Source organism: Protomyctophum parallelum, assembly GCF_964188405.1.
Source record: "Protomyctophum parallelum genome assembly, chromosome: 5".
Lineage (NCBI taxonomy): Eukaryota > Metazoa > Chordata > Actinopteri > Myctophiformes > Myctophidae > Protomyctophum > Protomyctophum parallelum.
The window spans coordinates 24,466,699-24,474,825 of record NC_139702.1 but is presented as its reverse complement, the minus strand read 5'-3'; positions in this window follow the sequence as shown (position 1 = coordinate 24,474,825).

Below are 8,127 nucleotides of genomic sequence, written 5' to 3'. Positions count from 1 at the left end.
CTGTGTGGTTGACCTTAAAAAAACCTTTTGTCCCGACCCTTACCCTTTGGTGTGGTTTGGGCTTTATGATGCACATTATTGGCATTTTGTCTGATAGGGTACATCTGACAACCGGTAAAGTTTTTTACTTACACCTGTTGTTACAGTAACTGTGATTCGAGGTACAGAAGACTTCTAAAAACACACACACACACACACACACACACACACACACACACACACACACACACACACACACAATACATTCTTATCACCTGATTTGTATAGGTCTTCTGATAGACATAGTATAACTCTGAATAATATAACTAAATGTACTGAAGATGTAGCTTTTTTTTTTTTACAACTCGTTTGCTTTTTATTCTCCACAGGTTGGACCCTTTTGAAAGCTCAACCAGAAAACACTGATTGAATCTGCTATCTTCTTGCATCTTGTATCAGAAACAAAAGGCTGGTTCAGATTCACATTCAAAGTAAAGATTATGAAATAAAATATTGGCTAAAGATAATGGGATTATTTGGGAAATGGCCTACCAATTTTTTTTATGTTTAACCCATTTTGACCTGAGATCAGATTCAAAAAATGTCTTCGACATCCTGACAGTTTTCTGAAAAAGCTATGTTTCTATGTCAGTGGTGCTTAGATTAAAAAAAAATAGCAGACCTACAAGCTCGTATAGCGCGCCACTCGGTGGCATTATAACATAATTATAACATAATGCTAACACCAAAAGGGATTCCAGGCCTAAATGGGTTTAAGTAAATACCAGCCGATATGATGAAAGACTAATCGTGCATCTAGCTCATGGACACTATAGGCAATCCCCCAGAGGGCCATTCTACCTCCTGAGCCACTGCCGCCCGTAATACTGTGTGTTGTTGTACAAGTCTGGCCCAGACATGACGTTATACACTGTACTTTACTATACAGTCCATATCACAGCTGAGCTGCTCTGTTCCGGTCTACCCCCAGGCTAACCCCCCCCCCCCCCCACACACACACACACACACACACACACACACACACACACACACACACACACACACACACGGACAGACACAATTTATACCCCCCCCAATCCTCAGCTTTCTATTCAGGCTTCCCTCTCAAGAGAAGACCTCCCAAGACTATCCCACAATGCCTCCTGCTGCGAGTCCTTTCTAGGAGCCCTGCAGGGCTGCTACAATAGGTGGCCTTTACATTAAATGTCGCCGACCAACGACAGTGGGAGGGGTGGCTATGAGGCTCTGTGGAATTTGAATACCTATACTTGACCAGCATAGGGTGCTTCTGTTTTTTTTTGTCTTTGATTCTTGATGCTGGACCAAAAACGATTTTTTATTCAAAACAAATAATAATTCACGTGGGTGAAACATGTTTCAATGATAAAACGCAGTACGGCATTTACATTTCTTACTGTCCTGGACGGGGTATACGGACGTAAAAACAAATCCAGTCCACTCTGGATTTAAACTAATAGATTTGGTAGATGATAGATATGAACATTTTGACGTTGGGGGATAAAAAAGAAAGAAAGAAAGAAAGAAATGCAATGAAGCCAGTGCTGCCTTTAAAGTTGCAGTACCCTAAAAAAAAGTACCCTATGCAGTCACCCTTCCTACCGTTCCCATGTCCCTAGTTATGGGCTGGTTGCCACAGTAACCTGGGCTAAAAGGGGGAGTCTGCAACACACAGTCCATAGAGGAGACTGATGGACGGGAGACAAAAAAAGAGAAAGAAACACTAAAAGTCTAAAACTAATGGCCCTCTAAAGCTGCAGTCAATGCAGGCCTCCTCCAAATCCTGTCAGAGTTACAACCCCTGGCGCCCCAACTCACCCACACACTACCATTGACGCCTGTGACATTATTGACCCTGAATGTCAGCAGCTTCTTTTGGCCCACACTCTTTCTAACAGTCACCTGCACAATGACAACTGTGACTTTGATGTTTGAAGTATGTGAAACGTTTCATCTGTGTACCATCCACCACAATTGCTACATGTTAATATCACACATCAGCATGGGTTTCTTATAGTCACGTTGAACCTGGTGTCCCTATTTTGGGCACGCCAAAAACCTTTTATTTTAGTTTTCTTCTCTTTTTATATAGCAGATCTACAAGCTCACATCATGTGTCGCATTGTGGATAGGCAAAAGGAAGCATCAGGCTTTAAGGGCGACAGTTTGTGCACACACAGAGGGGAAATGTCCAAGGTGTTTCTCTGCTTGTTCTAAAAAGTGTTTCTTGTGTGGTAAATATGTTTCTGAGCATGTTTCTGCTGTAGATCTCACACCTTCTGAGGAGGTTAAATAGCTGCTCTGCTCCCCTGGTGGTACTACTTACTTGAGCCCTGTTGTAAAGCTTACTTCTCCATCCTTATAGACAAGTGTGTCAGTGTCACGTTTCCATACTTCTTCGTGTCAAGGACACCCAGAAAAGATGCGCATCAGACCACAGACCCCCAGTTTAATTTTAGGATAGACCTGTGGTTCTCAAGTGGATTCCAGAGATTCTCAGGAGGAGGAACTCACTACTGCCACCAGCTGGCGGAGTCAGGTTAGGTTCCTTTAGGCGGGGGATCTAAATTGACCATGTAACACTGACACACATGGGACGAAATATCCCTGTGTTAGGGTCTATTTGGTTCCATGTGTGTCAAGAGTTAACTTGACATCTAAACGTTTGAGAACCATCGGGATAGACCACATGACCGTCGAGGTTCCAACTTGCACCTTGCACACAAGTAGGCCATTCATGGCCTACTTGTGCTGCTACTAAGTAATGTCTATTATACAACTGCTGTTCTAAATCCTAGACCCGTTATTGACCTTATACCAACCTTGAGTTACGTCACCTTGGAGCTCCCTTACTGGCAACAACACTGACATACATACATCTTATTGGCCGGTGGACAACATCAACATACATACCCAGCCGATCGCAGTACTTGCACCCTCTGCTTGCGGACTCAAGGACCCCACGTTGGTCCACAGCAGACATCAGTTTGAAAAGCACTGGTACAAATCACAGTCGTATAAATGAGAGCGTTACAACAACTCCGTTCACTTCATGGGCCCAGTCCAATGGACTCTTCTACATAGACTTCTATTGGCGAAGTGTGACGAACTGACGGACTGAACCGTGAACCGGAAGTTCACGGAATGCATTGGAGTCTATGGACAAACGAGTTACACAAACCATGTCACCGGGCCGTTTTCTGCCCCCTTAATAATTGCAGAACTCTACTTTCAATGGCTCTGGTATAAATTAAGCTTTACAACATGATGTGTGTGTGATGGTTGGTTTCCATGGAGAGCAGAGTATCATCATCATATATGATGTCATACCACAGGGCTGTGTATTGTTACTGTACTCTACTGCAGTTGATGTACTTCTGATGATGATATAAAATAAGAAATCAATAAAATCACATATTGCTGTGTCACCTATAAAGCACTGGCTGGATTGTGGTTATTATGCCAATACAAGATACAATTTAAATACGTCTACATGTGGTGTCAAAATGTAATATTTCCAACTGATTTGCATTGTCCATAGGCTATACAAAAACAACTTATTGTATTGGTGTCTTTTGTAATATTTTCTCTCATATATATCAGGATGTAATGGTAATTAGACTTTAGATGAATGTAGAAATGTGTGTGTGTGTGTGTGTGTGTGTGTGTGTGTGTGTGTGTGTGTGTGTGTGTGTGTGTGTGTGTGTGTGTGTGTGCGTGCGTGCGTGCGTGCGTGCGTGCGTGCGTGCGTGCGTGCGTGCGTGTGAATAATTGTTTTATAAATACTTTTGTCAAATAATAAGAAAAAAACCCACAGTGGAATTGTAGACAAAATCGTAGCCGACGACAACACAATCTCATCAAATGGCTCAGATGCAGAATAAACTAGAAAAAGTGCCCTTCTGGGCACAGGTCTCCTCCACCAGGATAGGAATGTAGGACATTGCAGCTTGCCTTCATCTGGTGGTTGGATAAAAGGGCAACAAAAGTAAAAATTTCCAGGCAAAGGTTCTTCCTTGGCCTCTAGGGAGTTGGCATACAAAGTTATCCACAGATCCGTGCAGTTAGAGGTAAAAACACTTTTCGGCCAGTTATAGCGCCACCTTGAGGCTGAGTTGAAATTGTTCATGTGGCATTTCTTCCTCGGCCTAGTGGGAATGTGCGTGCACAATTTCACGGAAATCACGCGATGTGTTCATGATTTGCAGCATTTTGTTTGAAACTGAGCACTCCTGTGAACTTTGGAAGGCAATCTTAACCAATCAGGATGGAGTCTGAGAAATCTGAAAGACCCGTTTCGTTGAATGGCTCTAGAGAGACTGTTACCAATTTGCGCGATGTTTGGACAAAATCTGTAGGTGTACTGTGCAAAAACTTGTTTTGCACAAAGCGGCCTCCTGGTGGCGCTATAACAGGCCGTTCTGGAAGTTTTGGGGCAGAGGTTCATCGTTGGCATCCAGGGAGTGTGTGTGCAAAATTTGGCATCGAGCGGGTTAACGGTGCCGGAGATTAGCTGCTCACGGACACACACACGGACGGACGGACACACGGACGGACGGAGTGCAAAACATACTCTCCCCCCATGCCTTCGGCCTGGTGGAGACAATAATGGACCTTGATATGGAAAAGTTTGAAATCCACTGGTTTTCTATGGAATCTAGACTTGGAAGAGGTTAATCCATCTCCAGTGCTTTGGTCTCCATCAGAGCCATTGATCTCCATGATCTGTGGTCTAGTAGGACACCTACTGGTTGAACTGAGGTACTGTGTTAACTACAATTCATCTCTTTTACATTTGACATTTTACACATACATTTTGCAACGTGGGTGCGGACGGGCCGCAGTACAGACAGCTCTGTAATTACACCTTTTACACACAAAAAAAGTAGCAATTATAACATAACAGCTCATCCTTTTCTTTTTTGTCTAACCCCTTCCTGGTGACAGAAGAGGTGCAACACACATGCTGGCGGAAGATGAAGCGGAGGCGGACTATGCTCACATGCTGTACAACCTGGATGATGAAGAGAGAGTGGAGCCATACAAAGAGACAATGTCAGTGAATGGACATGATATTGAGTTTGAAATTGACACTGTTGTACAGGTATGACTATTCTGAATGAGGAAACTTACATAAAGATGGGGGAGGGGGGGGGGGGGGCAAAAGTCAATTACAAAGGGCAAACCAATCGACTGGCATTGCTGGTTGTAAAAGAAGGAGCTGGTCCAAATCTGGTTGGGAGAACCTGGCTAAAAGCTATTAGGCTAGACTGGAGAGCCATTTTCAAATTTCAAATTGGCTAACAACAGGAGTTAAATACACTGCTATCGCCATGGAGAGGTGTTCAAAGGGGAGATGGGCACTTTAGTGGGGTCCACAGCAATGGACACAGAGGCTAAGCCACATTATATCAAAGCCAGGCCCTGCTCTCAGGGAAAAAGTAGCTCGACAGAGTTATCCAGACTGGAGAAGGAAGGCATCATTGAGCCTGTGAATATTTCAGAATGGGCCACCCCAATAGTGCCCATACTAGAACATGATAAAACAACAAGAATATGTGGGGATTATAAAGTGAATCCAGAGTCTAAACTAGACAATTACCCCCATTCCAAAGACAGAAGATTTGCTGGCTGTGTTGGGGGGCGGACAGATATTCACAAAACTGGACATGTCTCAGGCCTATCAGCAGCTCACACTAGATGAGGATTCAAAAAAGTTCACTACGAATATGATAAACAGGTACAGACAGGTACGTCAGCTGTGCTTTGTTACTTAACAAGATAGCTGTCTATAAGCTCCAGGCAGCTCTCTTATAATGCAAATGGACTCCTCATGACATGTGACTCGAGTAAACTTGGTGGGGTGGAGTCCTGGGTCCGAGACCGAGTCAAGTCCACGTCCAATCAAGGGCGAGACTGAGACCATACCGAGACCAGATGGAGTCAATGAAAATCTGGACTCGAGACCGGACTCGAGACGAGTCAAGGACTCAAGTACAACAACACTACTTTTCTGTGTTCAGACCCGGCAATGTGAACAACACTGCTATCCTGGGTTCCAGCCTGATTCGCTGTGTTCCGTGGATTTGTATTGTCACTGTGCTACTCAGTCTGGCCAGTGGCCAGTAGGCAGCAGACTCGTATTTACTAACGTCACCTGTTATGTAGCCACGTTGTTGCTGATACGTCATCAGCCAGTGCCACTCTATCCACACTCACTGGTTTAGCACCAGTTTGAGACTCGAGAGGAAAAACCTACGGTAAAAAGTAAACATTATTTTGATTCAGTAGTCCTATGATCGTGGGGTGAGTTTAGTGAATGATAAGTGACGTTGCAGGGCAACAGCAGTAGATCTGCGGTGCACATTGATACAACGTCAAACGCACCACAGGGCAATCAGAGAAGCCACGGGTCCAGTTCACTTTTCACATGTCCCGCCTGCCTTGTAGATATTGGCCCGTAAGCGTCCATTTGTATACTCAGTTTACCTTTACCTTGTACAGAAAGGTAAAGGACCATTTGGATCCCTGGTGGTCCATGAACCCGACGTTTGCAACCACATTAGAATAAGATTGTGCCAAATCCAGGACACATGCACAAACTGCAGCAGCACCTGAACAAAGTGGTGTTCTTGGTTGTCATGCAAGGTGATGGTTTGTTGTGTGTGATGTCGGCCAGCCCTGAACTCAGCCTATATAATGTGTGAAAAAACGTTTACGATTTCAGAAAGACTCTTTGTGACTCAATCCCATCACAGTCCCTTTATAGCAGCCTTTCTGAGAATTGTAAGGTATGAGGTCTCCCCAGACTCAGGTCAGCTTTACTGAGCGGCCGTATGGGTCAATGTCTCAGGTCCACCTTCATGAATACACAAAGAGCGGCCAGAATGACTTGGACTGCCAAATGCAGTGCAAAGGCCAGATCCCCACAGCCGCCTGTCAGATGATTAACAGCTGTCTAAACGGCCAGAAACAAGAAGACACGAACCAACCAAGCTTGCCTTCTCGTCAACAGCTTACCGAGACTGTTGTAACTCAGCCAGGAGAAGTGAAGACTGATCAGACAACCTGCACCGGAAGGAAACCCCACATCTGTAAACAGTGTGACAAGAGTTTCAATTATTTGAGTGACCTGAAGACACACCAGCGTATCCACACAGGAGAAAAACCTTTCCACTGTAAACAATGTGACAAGAGTTTCAGACAGTTCAGTTACCTGAAAATACACCAGCGCATACACACTGGAGAAAAACCTTTCCATTGTAAATATTGTGACAAGAGTTTCAACCAGTTAGTTGACTTGAAGACACATCAGCGTATACACACTGGAGAAAAACCGTACCACTGTGAACATTGTGACAAGAGTTTCAGTCAGTTAAGTACCCTGAAGTCACACCAGCGTATCCACACGGGAGAAAAACCTTTCCGCTGTAAACAATGTGACAAGAGTTTCAGTCAGTTTAGTCACATTAAAATACACCAGCGTATGCACACGGGAGAAAAGCCATTTGACTGTAAACATTGTGACAAGAGTTTCAGTCAGTTAGGTGACTTGAAGACACACCTGCGTATCCACACCGGAGAAAAGCCCTACCACTGTAAACATTGTGGCAAGAGTTTCAGTCATTTAAATAACCTGACGAAGCACCAGCGGATCCACACGGGAGAAAAACCTTTCCACTGTAAACAATGTGAGAAGAGTTTCAGTCGTCTTGATTCTTTGAAAACACACCTGCGTACCCACACGGGAGAAAGACCTTACCACTGTAAACAGTGTAACAAGAGGTTCAGTCACTTAGGTGTCTTGAAGAAACACCAGCGTATCCACACGGGAGAAAAACCTTTCCTCTGTAAACACTGTGACAAGAGTTTCAGTCAGATATGTCACCTGAAGAAACACCAGCGTATCCACACGGGAGAAAAACCTTTCCACTGTAATAATGTGACATGCTTTCAGGGGCGTGCATACGTAGACGCTAAGGGGTGCTTGAGCACCCCTTAGTGGCCCTCTCTGGACCAACATGCCCTTTTGAACGTCAATGTTTTTACACTTTTTTCTTGTTTTATATAATTTATTTGTATGTGTATAGCATGTGGCCCATGGTGACA